General features: G+C 40.0%; 1 protein-coding gene across 1 annotated transcript in view; it reads right to left on the bottom strand.

The window, feature by feature from the left end:
• Positions 1–14,987, bottom strand: part of LOC122815018 (kinesin-like protein KIF21A) — a 1,294,913-nt gene that overhangs the window by 387,205 nt on the left and 892,721 nt on the right. The window lies entirely within an intron of this gene.

Genomic DNA, 14,987 nt, shown 5'->3' on the forward strand with positions numbered 1-14,987 from the left:
TAATGCTTGGTGAAGGTATGAACACAAGTCCATATTGCAGCCTCCAGGATTCTCATGCTATTTGTAGCAGAAATGGATGCAGTGTGCTATCCATTTGGAGACTGTTTGCTTGGATATGACTTTGCCCTCTGACCTTGCTGCGAAGCTGACTACAATTGGTCAGTTTATCTAAAAGATTTAGTTCTATCCAGATAGAATCAGAGCTGTCTGTGCACATCTAGAGAGTGCAGAATCCTTCCCCCCTTGTTTTGTGGGTTAGGGAAAAAGGTGGGGAAATGAATAGATTGGTTGAGAGCCACACTGGACAACACTTTAGACATGAAGGAAGGGTTAGTCCCGAGGGAAACCCTGTTAGCATGGAAAATGATGAAGGGTTCTACAGCAATGGGTGCTTGTAGCTCTGAAACTATTCTAGCTGAAGTGATGTCCAGAAGCAATGCTGTTTTCCAAGAGAGGAATTTTAACTCTGCTGAAGCTGCAGGCTTAAAGGGGGGTAGGATGAGCTTTTCCAACACAAAGTTAAGGTCCCAAGCTGGGGTAGGAGCTCTTCTGGGTGGCCTTAATTTGTTAGGCCCTCTTAGGAACTGTTTGATGAGAGGGTGTGAGAAGAGAGGTGGCTGTGTGCTGTAATGAGCAGAGATGGCAGAGGCATGCATTTTAATGGAAGAGAAGGATAGACCCCTGTGTAGTAGGTTTACTAGGTAATCTAGGATGAGAGGTAGGGAGGGCTGTGCTGTTTCGGCTCCCTTAGCCTGGATCCAGATGCAAAACCTTTTCCATTTGTCAACATAGGATTTTCTAGTGCTGGGGTGTCTGGCCTCATGTATAACATCTAGGACTTGTTTGCTTAGGCTGGCAGCTGGAGGAGAGGGTCAGGGGATAAAAGCCAGGCTGCCAGGTTCCGGGTCTGCAAATGTGGATGCATGAATTCTCCACTCTTTTTGGTCAGGAGTGTTGGGATCTGAGGTAGGTGGCAGGGGTGACAGGCTGCGCAGCAGTGGGTACCAGTGCTGCCATGGCCAGTCTGGCGCAATCAAGATTGCCCTTGGTTTTTCCTTCCTTATTTTGAGCAGTACCCTTGAAATGAGTGGTAGAGGGGGAAATGCATAGATTTGAGTTTTCCCATTGGAAGGATAGAGCATCCACTTCCCAGGCATTGCTGTGAGGTTCCCTGGTGAAGAATTTGCTGAGCTGAAGATTGGAGTGGGAGACAAAGAGGTCCGCCTTCGGGGTGCCCCATTTCTGGGTTACAAGATTGAAGGTTCTGTGGTCTAGCTGCCACTCATGTGGGTCTAACAGGTTTCTGCTTAAATTGTCTGCCAGACAGTTTAGGGAGCCTGGCAGGAACTGTGCTAGCAGGTGTATTTGCATGGCTGTGGCCATGTGCCAAAGGGTCATGGCAAGCCTGCAGAGAGGATAAGATTGAGTCCCTCTCTGCTTGTTGATGTACCACATCACTATGGTGTTGTCTGTTTTGATCAGTAGAGGTCTCGGGGAGAGTAGGGGTCTGAAAGATGTCAGGGCATGCTGAACAGCTTGCATCTCTTTTTGGTTGATGTGCAGATGTATTTGATTTAGGCTCCAATGGCCCTGAATGCACCTGCCATCTAGGTGTGCACCCCGGGCATAGTCTGAGGCGTCTGTGGTGAGGGTCTGGGCGGCATGGGGTTGTGAGAATTAAGTCCCTTTTTCTGGTTGCATGCTGCTGCCCACCAAAGAAAATCTTTCCTTAGACAGCGTATCATAGGTATGATAGTTTCCAGGTCTTGAAGAGTGTTGACACCAAAGGCTTTTTATGTACCATTGAGTTTCCTCATATGCACTCTGGCATATGGAATGAGTAGACTACAGGAGGCCATGAACCCTACAGCGTGCAGGATTTTCCTTGCAGATAACTGGGTTCTGGTGGCTAGTTGAGAGAAGTAGCCTGTCAGATAGGCTTATTTTTCTGGAGTAAGGAATGCCATCTGGGATGCTGTGTCCAGGCTTGCTCCCAGGAATTCAATTTTTTGTGTGGGGACTAGTTTTGATTTATTTTCATTGACAGTATACCCCAGGGAGATCAGTAGGTCCTTTACAAAGGTCAGGTGTTGTAACAGCTTTTCCTGTCTGCCTGAATTAGGCAATCGTCTATGTAGAGGTAAATTTGAATATTTCTTTGTCTGCAAAAAGCAATGGCTGGAGCCAGGCATTTTGTGAAAACTCTGGGAGCAGTGGATAAGCCAAAGGGAAGCACAGAGAACTGAAAGTGCATAGATCCTGCCCTCAAACATATACATTCCTGCAAGATTCCCTGTTTGGAATGTGTAGGTAGATCTCTTTTAGGTCTAGGGTGGCTAACCAAGCATCCTTGGAAAGCATGGTCTGAACCTTAAGCCAAGCATGCCTAAGGACAGAACCAGTGGCTGCTGCCCTGCACGATGCTTCTAGGGCATTAAAGCCACATTACAAGGTGTGCTTAGTAACTTGGCTTGCAGAATGCATAAGCTCTTGTAATTCTTTATTTTCTGCACAAGCAGGAAAGGAAGATATTTTTTGTTTGAGGAGTTCCATGGTATGCTGCTGACATTTCAGCATGTGGAAATGACAATTTAGTGCGCTAACAGCAAGAGTTGCAGAGGTGTATACTTTTTTACCCCATCTGTCTAAAGCTCGGGAATCCTTGTCTGAGGAGGTGGGATTCTTAGCTGAAGTTGCTTTAATTCCTTTAGATCCTTGGGAGATGACCTCTGGGTCAGCAGTAGGATTTTTGAAAAGGGATTTGAGAGAGTCAGGGACTCTGTAGTACCTGTCAGGTTTCCTGGGAGCAGGAGGAAGGGTGTCAGGAGTCAAACTGGATTCCATAAAAACATCATCCACAACATCCAGGACAGGAGAACTGTCGACTAAAGTGTCGTCGGCAGCTTTGGACCTATGCAGTCTGTCTCTGTCTTCTTATCGGAAGATTGGTAGTCGGATGGCTTACTGAAGCCATATCGGAATACGAGGACAGAGTGAAAATATTTAGCTACAATAAGGGCCCGACAACGTATAGTTCTGGCGTTGAACAAAGCACAAAAGCGACAGCGAGGGACGTTGTGGTCTGGGCCTAAACAGGTGACGCAATAAGAATGGAAGTCTCAATGTGGTATTTGCTTTCCACAGGAGACACAATTGTTAACTTTTTCTGACTTTGGTTGGTTAGATCAAGAAAAAAGGATCCCCAATGGAGTACTTAGCTTTAGAAGACTTCAACTTCAGTTCAGAAATGAAAACTCAGGTAGCGGCCGACCGGCACTCATGCATACTGCTTCTGCTTTGGGCTCCTCACCAAGAAAGACTGATGTAATGGCGCTGACTGCCTGTTTTTATACCACTGACGACCTGACGTCAGTCCTGGAGTGACAGCAACTGACACAGAAATACTAAGCCTCAGGTATTCGGGCCGACTGAGGGCTACCCCTGGCAGGATAACCCAAGTGTGATGACTGCAACAGTGAAACACGAAGAATATCTGAATTCACAAAATGATAGCCATTTAAGTTTCAGTCTTCATGTCTTTCAGGAAGCTGCTGATTTAGCATAGTGGTATGTTGCTATGACTGTAGTGCACAAGGTCCTGGGTTCAAGACTTGGCAGTGAAATGCATGGTGGTAACACATTTTATTCTACCAACTTTCCAAAATTATACAAGCAATGTTTAAAATGTGACCCTGTTTTTTGGCCTTTCCCCCCTCCTAAATAAATATACATACATATATATATATATATATATATATATATATATATATATATATATATATATATATATATATATATATTGTGTGTGTGTGGAAGTAGACTTTTATGATGGAAATGTTCTGAATCTTTTGTCATTATTGGTTCATGCATTTTGTTTCATTGCCTAATGCCTACTGGAAAAATGTTCAAACAATAAATTTAAAATGCACTCTAACTTAAGTCTAACAAGTGTGCTGTATTATACAAGGAATATAGTTAAATAAAGTCAGGAAGGTGTATCAAAGAACGCATGCATGTTGTTTCTTGTTTTGTGTACAAGGGGCCTATGATTTGAAAACAGCCCAAAGGTAATATTTATTCACCACTGGCCAGATGCATTTTCTTTGGATGTGGTGTGGGTTTCAATGCTGTTTCAATGAATGTGAGTTTCAAGGGCAGAGAAGTTTTAATGCCAAGTCTATTTTTGTGAGACAGTATTGCTCTGTTTGGCAGATATCTATTAGTGTTTATGCATTGTGCTATAAAATGTAAAAATAAAATCCAAATAATCATTGTAGAAGTAAAGCAGTATGCATACATTAGTGTTTATGGTAAATGGGGAGAAATAGCCAGGTAATGGGACACTGGAATGGCTGCAGGGGGACTCTGGTGCCATATTTTGGCTGTCTGTTCTTCAGTTTGTGTTTGAAAGTTGGTATCCCACAATTCGTTGGAGTGGGTGGGGTTACATAATTATGTATGCAAATTTTAAGCTAATTAGCATACAGATTTGTACCTATTTTTCATGGGCCTTGTCCAGATTTTTGATGTTTCCAGGATGAGAGGTATGGTGCTTACCAAGAGTTTAAGTAAGTCAAAGATCGTACACTAGTACCAATGCTGCATGATCCAAGAAATATTACAGTAGTTTCATGGAGAAACATCGGCAAGTGTAACTCCACAAATAAAATGGATTTGATTTAAGAAACAGAACCTACTGAATGAGTCAACAGTATTATTACTATTGTGAAGCTAAACAAAGCTGGTATTTGAACAGATCCACAAATCTTAATAAAGCTACAAAAAATGTCATGCCTGTTTCATACATTGTATATTTGAGCAAAGTACTGCTGCCCATGCAAACAAAAAAGTATTTTTTTTATGCGAGATCTAAACTAAAGGTTTTAAGGCTTCATCAGAAAAGTTCTGGCATGTGTACTTTTAATTAACCAAAGGGAAGGTACCTTTCTAACATAATCTAGCATTTCCTTCAGTGAATGATATGTTTCAGTGAGTTACCCCATAGATCACTGAGGGGCCTAATGGTACTGTTAACATAAAAGATGATGTAACAGCAGTATGGGTTCAAACAAATACAATATTAGGTTGAGTGACAGAAAATTCTGAGACAGCTTGATCTCAAGCTGAGTAGAAGAAAGCGTAAAATTTGAATTACAAAACAAATATATTTATATAAAAGGTCTGAATACCAGAAACAAGACAATGAGAAAGTAGCACAAATGTCTACTCATGAGAAGAATGGAATGATAAAATATCTTTCCAAGTTTACTCCACACAGGGCAAGTTAGTTTGCCCCTAAGGGAAATACTGGGATGGACTGTCCAAGATGGCTGCACACTGATCAACAGCTCTCCCAGTGTGGAGAAAAAAAACTGAAAGACAAGGGCCAGAAACTCTGCCACTTTTAGTAAAAAAAAGTTACTGGCTAGTAAAACACTGCCTGGATGCCAGCAAAGAAGAAAATAAGCCTGAAAGAAAATCAACTAGAAAAGGTGAAGAGAAAACACTAACTGGTAGAATCCCGCAGCTGTTCAGCAAAAAGCAGTTCAAGATCCAGCTATGGTGCAAGACATGGCTTCCAGTAATCTAGTGGAAAAAATAAGTCAAATGTGCTCAGAGATGACTAAAATAAACAAAACTCATATAACAAAAGGTGGGAAAAAATGGAAGCTTTAAAAAGATATTCAGATGAGTTGATAAAACTGCAAAAAAAAAAAAAAAAAAATCAGAGGTCAAAATGAAGAAAAGGATGGCTGAGTACGAGACTGCTTAAGAAGATATTCCAAAAATGGTAGAATTAGGGAACAGAGGAATAAAAACAAAAATAACATAAAAAATGAGAAACTAATGATCTTAAAACTTCATTGATGAGCTCAGTCACAATAATTCTCAAAAAATCATGAAAATCAGGTAGTGTCCCACAGCAACAAGCTTTTATTCATCACAGACAAGTGATCCTCAGTAAAAAAAAAAAAAAAAAATATATATATATATATATATATATATATATATATATATTTTACAATGTTAAACATATCAGCTTTTATACACTTAGAAATAGGTGTGGAAAATATATGTATTGTTTAATTTTAAACCAGCCTATTCAAGGCAAACAATATAAACAGGGTCATAAAAAGTGCATTTTACAACAGCAAATACCCAACCCCATACACTACTACTGATTAGGTCAAACTAAATCCTAGTTAAGGAAAACACTACCTATCTATTTGCAACCCACATTCCCAAATCAAGTATTAAGAAAAGCATAGCATACACATAAAAAGACTGACTTTTAACTAAAATCACTTTTGGCTAACTAATGTAATGAAACCTTCATCAGGTCTGTGACAAGCATTAAAATCATATACATAAGTAGATAAGTAAAACGAGTTAACTAGATGCAGAAAAGGCTAAGGAGGAAATGTAAAAGTTTGTCCAACAAGAAGTGAACAGTCAAGAAAAAGGGGAATCTGCTTGTCATGCTTCTGAAAGTAAAGCAGATGGAGAGACTTTTTTCAGTGAAATTCTTTCCACTACTCCAAAGGAAAATTCTTGAAAGACCGAGAAAAGCACAAGGCTTGACCAGAAGAATCGGAGTACTGTGGAATTTAACCAGATTTTAAAGCTGGGATATGGAGATGAACAGGAATAGAACCAGCATGGTAGATGTGCAGTAGTAAAGGGGTACTGAGGTAGGAGGATTGTGTTAGCATGTACGTATATTCCACCTAACACTGCTACAATGCAGCATAAGGGGAGAAATAATCAGCTTTCAGCAGGGAAAATTACTTATAGTTAGAGAATGGATTTTGATTTTCAACAGTTAGGATGACTACACTGGCACATATTTATATTCCACCAAAAACTGCTACAATGGAAGCTTAAGAATATTCTGAGAAATAATCATCTTTCAGCAGGACATACTACATGCACGTGGGCACTTTGATTTGTGACAATGAGGATAAATCTGGGAGGTCTAGAAGGGAAAATATAACGAGGGTATATTTTCGAAGAAATTTGTGAAAATATTTAGTATGGAGGATGTCAATTCAGTAGTAGGAGCTCAGACAGGATTTACATATTGTTCTCCAAAGTACAAATACTGGACTAGGTTAGACAGAAATTATATTCCACAGGAATATGTGCAATTGAACATTTTGATACACATTCAATAAATATTTCAGCTCATGCACCAATAATAACTAAAATAAAAATGCAGGTTAATGAAATAAACATGAGGCAGTGACTCTTCCCCACCTATCTGTTTAACAGAGAGGAATGTAAGGAATGGTTAGTGGAAGTTATTCAGGAATTATTAGGGAAGATAGAAATTTTGTCAGAAAATATAGCTAGGGAGTGGGATAAAATGAAAGAGGAGTTGAAAATAAGGTAGAAATAAAAGAGATGTGGTTAAAAAGTAATAGGAATTATTTAGAGAGACTGATAAAGATTGAAGTATTGCACAATAAGGGGAATTAACCAACTGTTTTTGATAACTCTACATCACAAAAGCGTTTAGCAGAATGGCTCAGGCAACAGAAAGTAGAAAGGGTTGTTGCCAAGCTTAGGGCAAACGGAAAGGAATAGGGGAATCCTAAGTGACAGGACTAGCACTGCTAGTGTTTTTAACTGAATCTAGAATAGAGGCTGCCATTAAAAAAAAAAAAAAAAAAAAAAAAAAAGATAATAAATCAAATAAAATACTGCATGACAACTCTAGGAATCAATCAGAGGAGGTTAGAAAGGATGAAGGCTATATATATGGCTAGAAGATTCAGGATTTTAGCTTGAAACCATTTGCATAGGTATTTCTATACCCCAAGCAGACTCCTAAGAATTTTTCCTCGGGTAGATCGGAATTGTTGGAGGTGTGGTGTGGAAGAAAGAGGTAACTGGGAACATATGTTCTCAGAATGTAATGAGTTGGCAGATTTAAAAAATTCCCTTGCAGACTACTCTGTCAGAAACACTGTGAGAGTAAACTGACTTAAGGAAGGAAATTATTTTTTGAGCTGTGATACGGGATCTGAATTGCCTAGCCATCTGTAAGGCTTTGATGAGTTTAATTCTGGTGACTGCCAAAAAAGCAATTACTTGGCAATGGAAATCAAAGTCTAAACCCACTGTACTAGAAGTTGTGAATATATAACTGGGATAAAAGAATTGGATGTGGGATCTTTACAAAAGGGTAGGAGCAAATTACACAGAAAAAATAGGAAATGTGAGAATAAAACATGCAGAATGTTTTAGAAGAGGAATGAGGTTTAAGGGAAGACAGAAATTGAATAAGCTATGTAATGTTTGACAATGACTGTGTAGAAGATTATATAGGTTCATAGGTTCATACTAGGCTATCTGCCCAAGGGCATTTATAAGCCTAGCCCATAGTTATGTGGCTTTCGCCACCCCTTTAGTTTGAATAAAAACTATGCCTATCATTTTGCTGTGCCTCTGTCAAGCAGTGACACTGAAGTAATCCCTGGGGTATATCTGCAATCTCCAATCCATTGGTCAAGATTCCTCTTGAACAAGGCCAGAGAGGTGCTCTGCCTCACATGTACCGGGATTTTGTTCCACAACATAGGGAGTCTCTGGGTGATGAATCTGTCCCTCCAGCACGTTCTATTTATAACCGTGTCAAGGTTTAAGTCTCCCGCCCTTGTGGTTCTGAGGGATCTAGATTTTTTGAGGTGAAGCATATTCATCAAATCTGGGTTTGACATGGCCTTATATGTCAGGCACAGGTCACCTCTGAGCAAGCGGTATGAGACTGAATAGAGCTGGAGTTCTTTCAGTCGGGCAGCATAAGACATATTTTTGAGACCCTTTATCCTTTTGGTGAGGAACTTTTGGGGCCTTTCAAGCTGCAGCAGGTGTCTGGTCAGATACATTCCGAACGGGGCATTGTACTCAATCATAGGTCTAATGAGTGATGAGTACAGGGGGACGATGACCTCCCTTGATCTAGATGTGAATCCCTTCATGATCAGGTGGGTGATATAGATGGTTTTCCTAACTACTTTAGCAACATGAGTGTCAAATGAAAGGCTGTCAACCTGGGTCCCCAGATCTCTGATGACTTTTTCTGTGCTCAGTGGATTGCCACCTATATGGTAGCTAGGGGTAACCTTGTTTTTCCCGAAGGGTATGACTATGCATTTTTGGCGTTTAACTTCAGGCCATGGCTCTGGCACCAGTTATCCGTTTCTGTGAGGCCCTTCTGGAGGATATCTGTGTCAGATGTGTTTTCGACTATGGCGCCCAGTTTGCAGTCATCTGCAAACTTTGTCAGCCATAACCCTCCTGTGTTTGCTTGTACTTCAGAAAAGTAGATGCCGAACAAGAGTGGACCCAGGACTGAGCCCTGTGGGACACCACTTGTGACAGGCTTTGAGTCTGCCATGGCTCCAGCAACTCTGACCTGTGGGTTCTGTCACTTAGCCAGTTTGCAACCCATCTTGTGATGTATGGGTTTACATTCAAGCTGATGAGTTTTTCGATGATACCTGAGTGGGGTATTGTGTCGAAGGCCTTTTCCAGGTCGAGGTAGGCTGTATGGACTGCCTTTCCCTCATCAATGGCCTTGGTGACTGTCTTGAAAAAGTCAACCAAGTTTAAGAGGCAGGATCTGCCTTTGACAAAGCCAAACTGAGTTGGATCCAAAGTCTGCAAGTTCCCTATGTCTTTATTTATGAGTTCCATTATGATCCTCTCCATGGCTTTGCAGATAAGGCTTGTCAAGCTAATGGCGCGGTAATTTCCAGGGTCTGTGGAGGCACCGCCCTTATGAAGTGGGACCACAGTCGCCGTGCGCCACTCCTTGGGTACGTATCCTGAGGTGAGGCTAAGATTAAACAGCTGTCCTAACTGTGGGTTTAATTCCTCGTTGAGTTCATGAAGCACACAGCCGGGGACACCATCCGGTCCCATGGATGCTGTGTTTTTTGCCTTAGTGAGGGTAGTTCTCACCTGGGCGTTGGAGATGTTTGGGGGGCTACAATCCTCTGGAATAGATATCTCTCCTTTTGGGGTTTGCACTGAACCTGTCAGCCAGTATGTTGGCAATGTGTGTAGGTTCAGTAATTTTCACATCATTTTGAACTAATTCTGAGCATATCTGGGAGTTTCCTCCTAGGTTTCTAACATAGCTAAAGAAGGCCTTTTGATTCTCTTTAGAGTCCTTGGCGATTTTTCTCTCAAAATTTGCCTTGGATGATTTTATGAGAGCTCTTAGTTTTTTACTTATAATGATCAAAGGTGTCTTACCTTTCAAGGATTTTGCTCTATCTTGTAGTAGCTTCCTCCTTTTGTTGTAGAGCTTGTTTATGGCTGGGGTCCACCAGACTGGACGCTTGCCTTTGGTACAGAGAGTCTTAGTTTTGTTTGGGATTGCCTGATCCATGCAGTCCTGTAGGTGCTGGTAGAAGGCATTTGTAAGTGATTCAGCGGTTTGAGTAATGTTTACCACTGGCTCAGGGGCCTTAAAGGAGACCACACTAGTTTTAGAAGTGTGAAATCGGCTTTTGAGAAGTTTTTCACTGTGGTCTTTTTGTTTCAGGTGGGGGCGGGATGAGGACCTCCAGCGAGATTAGTTTATGATCTGATCTCACCAGTGAAGGGTATACTTCTGGTGTTGAACATTTTGATCCCATGTTCGTGATGATGAGATCAAGTATGTTTTCTCCTCTTGTGGGGATGGTGACTAGTTTTTCCATGGCATTTGAGTTTATGAACTCCAGGAATCTTTGGGTTAGAGTGTTCGGGCTTGAGTAGTGTTCCCAGTCTATATTAGGGTAGTTGAAGTCACCTAGTATGATGGTGTTTGGAGATACATTTATCCCCTCCAATGTTTTCAGGAAGGCCATGTGAGGTTCCTGAGTTTGAGAGGGTGGCCTGTAACATGCTACAAATTGCAGAGCAGTCTTGCCTATGGTTAATTGCACCTGGATGGTCTCCGATGCATCGTGCGTTGCCACCAACCTTGAGGTGTGGGTGTCCTTTATGAATATGGACACCCCCCCCTCCTTTCTTGGTGTTGTCCGGATTTTGGGGCCGGAACGCATGATATGAGGTGAAACCTGTTAGTGCTGGGGTGCTCTCAGGAGCCTTGAATGTGACGTATAATGACTGCAATTGAAAATGTCAACATGGTTTTCATTTATATAAATGTACAATCGTCTACGTCATACATAACTGAAAAAAAGTTTTTTTGTTGACAAAAAAGATTCACTGAAGATTAACCCACTTTACTAGCTACTATATATATTGTACATTACACTCTGCTTGACTCTACACTCCACTGTCCTTGTTTAATGGAATGCATATGCACAGTTTTTTATATGTAATTAGTCTGAACTATTCTGTTATTGTTTACACTTCTGTATTTGATTTGTATTTCATTTGGGATGAACCTGGGGCCAGCACTAGGCGATCTAGGCAGTTGCCTAGGGCCCATTGGCTGGGGGCCCACTGGCCAATTGGGGGGGGGGGCACAAGCCACGGAGCTTCTACATATTTTGAATTTAAAAAAATTACACACTTCTTCTGTCTTCTACATCAAATGTACGTGCATGTTTAATACAACACCCACCAATGCGGACATAATGTAACCATGTTCTGCTTTAGAGAAATGTGTGGAATTTTATTTGCAGCTGTTCCATTCTTAAGTTTAAAGGTGTTTGTGTGTGTGTGTGAGTAAAATGCTCTAGTTAAGGATGACAGGTTTGCCCTACTCATGCTCAAAACCCTGTACCTCGGTTACACGAGACAAGAACTTGAATCCTCTACACCAACTACCAGACTGATAAAGGAACTGAGAGTTTTGTGCACTCTCAAGGAACTGTCAGTTTCAAGGGAAGAGAAGTTTACTGCTCCTCATGCAAAGTCTGTTTTCAATGCATATCCGTTTTGTTTAGCAAATGGCACTCTGTGTTTGTGCTACAGTCTCGAATTTGAAAGCAGTGCTAGTAGCACAAAAGGTAGCATACTTGCCTGTGATGCAGAAGGCTGTGGGTGGGTTCTATTCTCACACCATTTGGATGAATTTCTAATACTACAGTGCACTTTAAGTGGGGATGGGGTGCTGCATTCTCGAGTGTGTCCTCCTTTGGATGAGAAGACCAGTAACTATAAGCTTGATGTCGGTTTGCCAGCCATTCCTTATTGTGATATTACCAGATTACCAAGTTTTTCAAGAGTTGCAGGCACTGAATTTGCAGATGAAACACTGAAAAGTAAAGTTGTTTCCCAGTAGCAACCTCTTTAATGTGAAATTATTCAAATGACGTTTTCTTCTGCAAAGATCATTCATACTGACTGACACTTTTGGACTGTAATGACAGGTTTGAGTGTCATTTTATGGTTGAAGTGTTTTGAAATGGGTAGTTTTGTAATTATTTATTCATACATTCTGTTTCATTGCTTACTGCTGCAGTTTCAAAACTACAAATTTAACACACATTCTAACAAGTGGTGCTGTATTATACAAGGAATGTAATTTAATTAAATCAAGAAGGTGACTCAAAGAATACATGCATGTATGCATGGTCCTAAAAATGTGCGCAAGGAGTCTATGGTTTGAAAATAGCCCAAAGGTAAAAATCTGCCACTAACTAAATGCATTTGCTTTGAATGGGTTTCAATGCAGTTTCAATGAGTGTGTGTTTCAACAGCAAACACATTTACTGCTCATGCTAAGTCTGTTTTTATCATGAAACTTTGTTTAGCAAATGGCTATTAGTGTTTGTGCTATAGAATTTAAAATAAAAGTTTAAAATTAAATCCAAATATCTGTAATTAATGTAGAAGTACAGAAGAAAATAGTATACATACTGCCAAATTTGAACAGTGTTTATGGCAACTAGGGAGAAATGGCCAAGTAATGGGACACTGGAATGATCCTGGGTAAGTCGAACAGAGGAGCTGCTGTGGAGCGGCCAAATCATTACCCTGCCTAGAACCCTGTTTAAGCATGATCCAGCTCAAATTGAGCTTGAAGTTGGTCGATACTGATCAGTGCACTACCCCAACAACAAACAAATATAAATAAAGTGCTGTGATGAGATAATAAGGACAGGTCCACTCAGCCAAACAGTGCACCTAGAAAGATGACAATGGGACTGTGAAACACAGAAGAAGAATGAATGTCTTGATAAGCCAGGCAAGGACCTGAATGCAGTCCGGTATGATAACTACAGCAGAAGAGGCACTAGAAGTTAACGGAACTTACGAATCAAGTCAAGCAGCTGGTGAATAAAGCAGATCCAAATTTTGAGCTGACTAGTACTGCTCACTTAAGCATTTTTTATCGTGTAACTTCTACAATTGACAGTTTTGAAAAGACTACAGTAAAAGTGGCATGCTCTTAAACATTACAAACACACATACTGCACACTAACAGCTGTAGTCGTTCACCTTCCAGCCCAGGCAACAAAAAGGCTAGGAACTGGTGAACAAAAGTGAAATAAAGCAAAACATTCTTACTAGAAATTATGTGAAATAGAGTTTAAAGTGTAAAAAAAGATAACTTGTAATGTCAGTTGGCAGGAAAGAATAGGCTAGAAAGACTGTCTCTGTGTTTAGCTGCTTCTAGTTAAACAGTCAGGTATGTTGGTGTTAGGAAACAACCGATCTGAATACTTATCCAAAAGACAGACATTCATAGATGGTATATTCAGCATGCAATGATTTTCTGGATGAGATTTCATAAGTAAATACCACATCTGTAGGATATTTTATTTTGAATACAGAGCTAAAACAATTAACTTTCAACAAAACATGAGGAAGTATATAACATCATTGAAGATCCTTACAAAAGGGGCAAAGTATTTTTACAAAGAAACTAACTTCTCCTACCATAATACTTTAATTTCTGCTGCAGCAACTATATTTTAGTCCTACCTAAACCCAACTGCTTATGTAAAGCAGAGCCATTGAAAGATGCAAGACAAAGAAATAAATGGTTACCTGTTTTTAAATTCAGAAATCACTTTGAAGAACCTCTGTGTTCCGGTGATGATTTTTTTTTAATTCATGCCGTCACAAATTAATGTTGGAACATTTCTCCAGCTCAATCCCCAGCATCATGTCCTTCTGAAGTTACCAACACAGACCAGCTGCATGCACTGCTACTTTTAAATTGGGCCAAATTTATACTCTGCCACCAAAAAAGCTCATGCAAAAGAACAATATGAATCGGAGCACATTCCAATTACTTAGACAGCCACAATCATCAATAAAGGAAAAGCATAAACCTGGATTACTCTAGTCCTGAATGCTCGATACTTTGCAAATACTGTCATGCAGTTTCCAGCCAAAGCATACATAAATTTTAGGGGGTTCATGTTAGTAATGCTGAAACCAACAACAAAGATGAGAACAGCAGCAAATGGCTAAAGCAATATCCTTACAGGTACTAAAAATTTAAATTCTACAACCAACACCCTGATGTAATGACACAAAAGAAAGCCAATGTAAAGTGTTCAGTTTTACTCCACTCTGTTGCTTAGTATGCCAAATGCTGCAACACAGCACCATATGTTACTTCTTTCCTACTTAGCTTATTTATTTTTTAATGTTAAACAAATGCTCTGTGTGCAAATTTACTTATATATAACAACAATATCTACTGACAGATACCAAATTTTTAACATATTCCAGAGTGTACCTGGAATAATCAGTACTTGCACGTTTGAATAAAAAAAATCATGTATTAAAATGCTTTAATACATATGGTTACCTCAAACATTATCCAATAATGTGTATAACAGCACCTACAGAATCACATACTATAAGCTATATACTTTTTAACTATATATAAAATATGGACAACTTTAGAAAAAGAACCACAAAGACTATAACAACATCAGCTTTCAGATACTAACAGAATCATATAACTATGCATTAAATCACTGATATTAAATTAATGATATTAATTCATTCACTCACTCACCAAATTACTCCTTAATTCAATGTGGTTTTCAGGGGAA

This window comes from Protopterus annectens, chromosome 11.part0, assembly GCF_019279795.1.
Source record: "Protopterus annectens isolate FY-2018-M chromosome 11.part0, PAN1.0, whole genome shotgun sequence".
Lineage (NCBI taxonomy): Eukaryota > Metazoa > Chordata > Ceratodontiformes > Protopteridae > Protopterus > Protopterus annectens.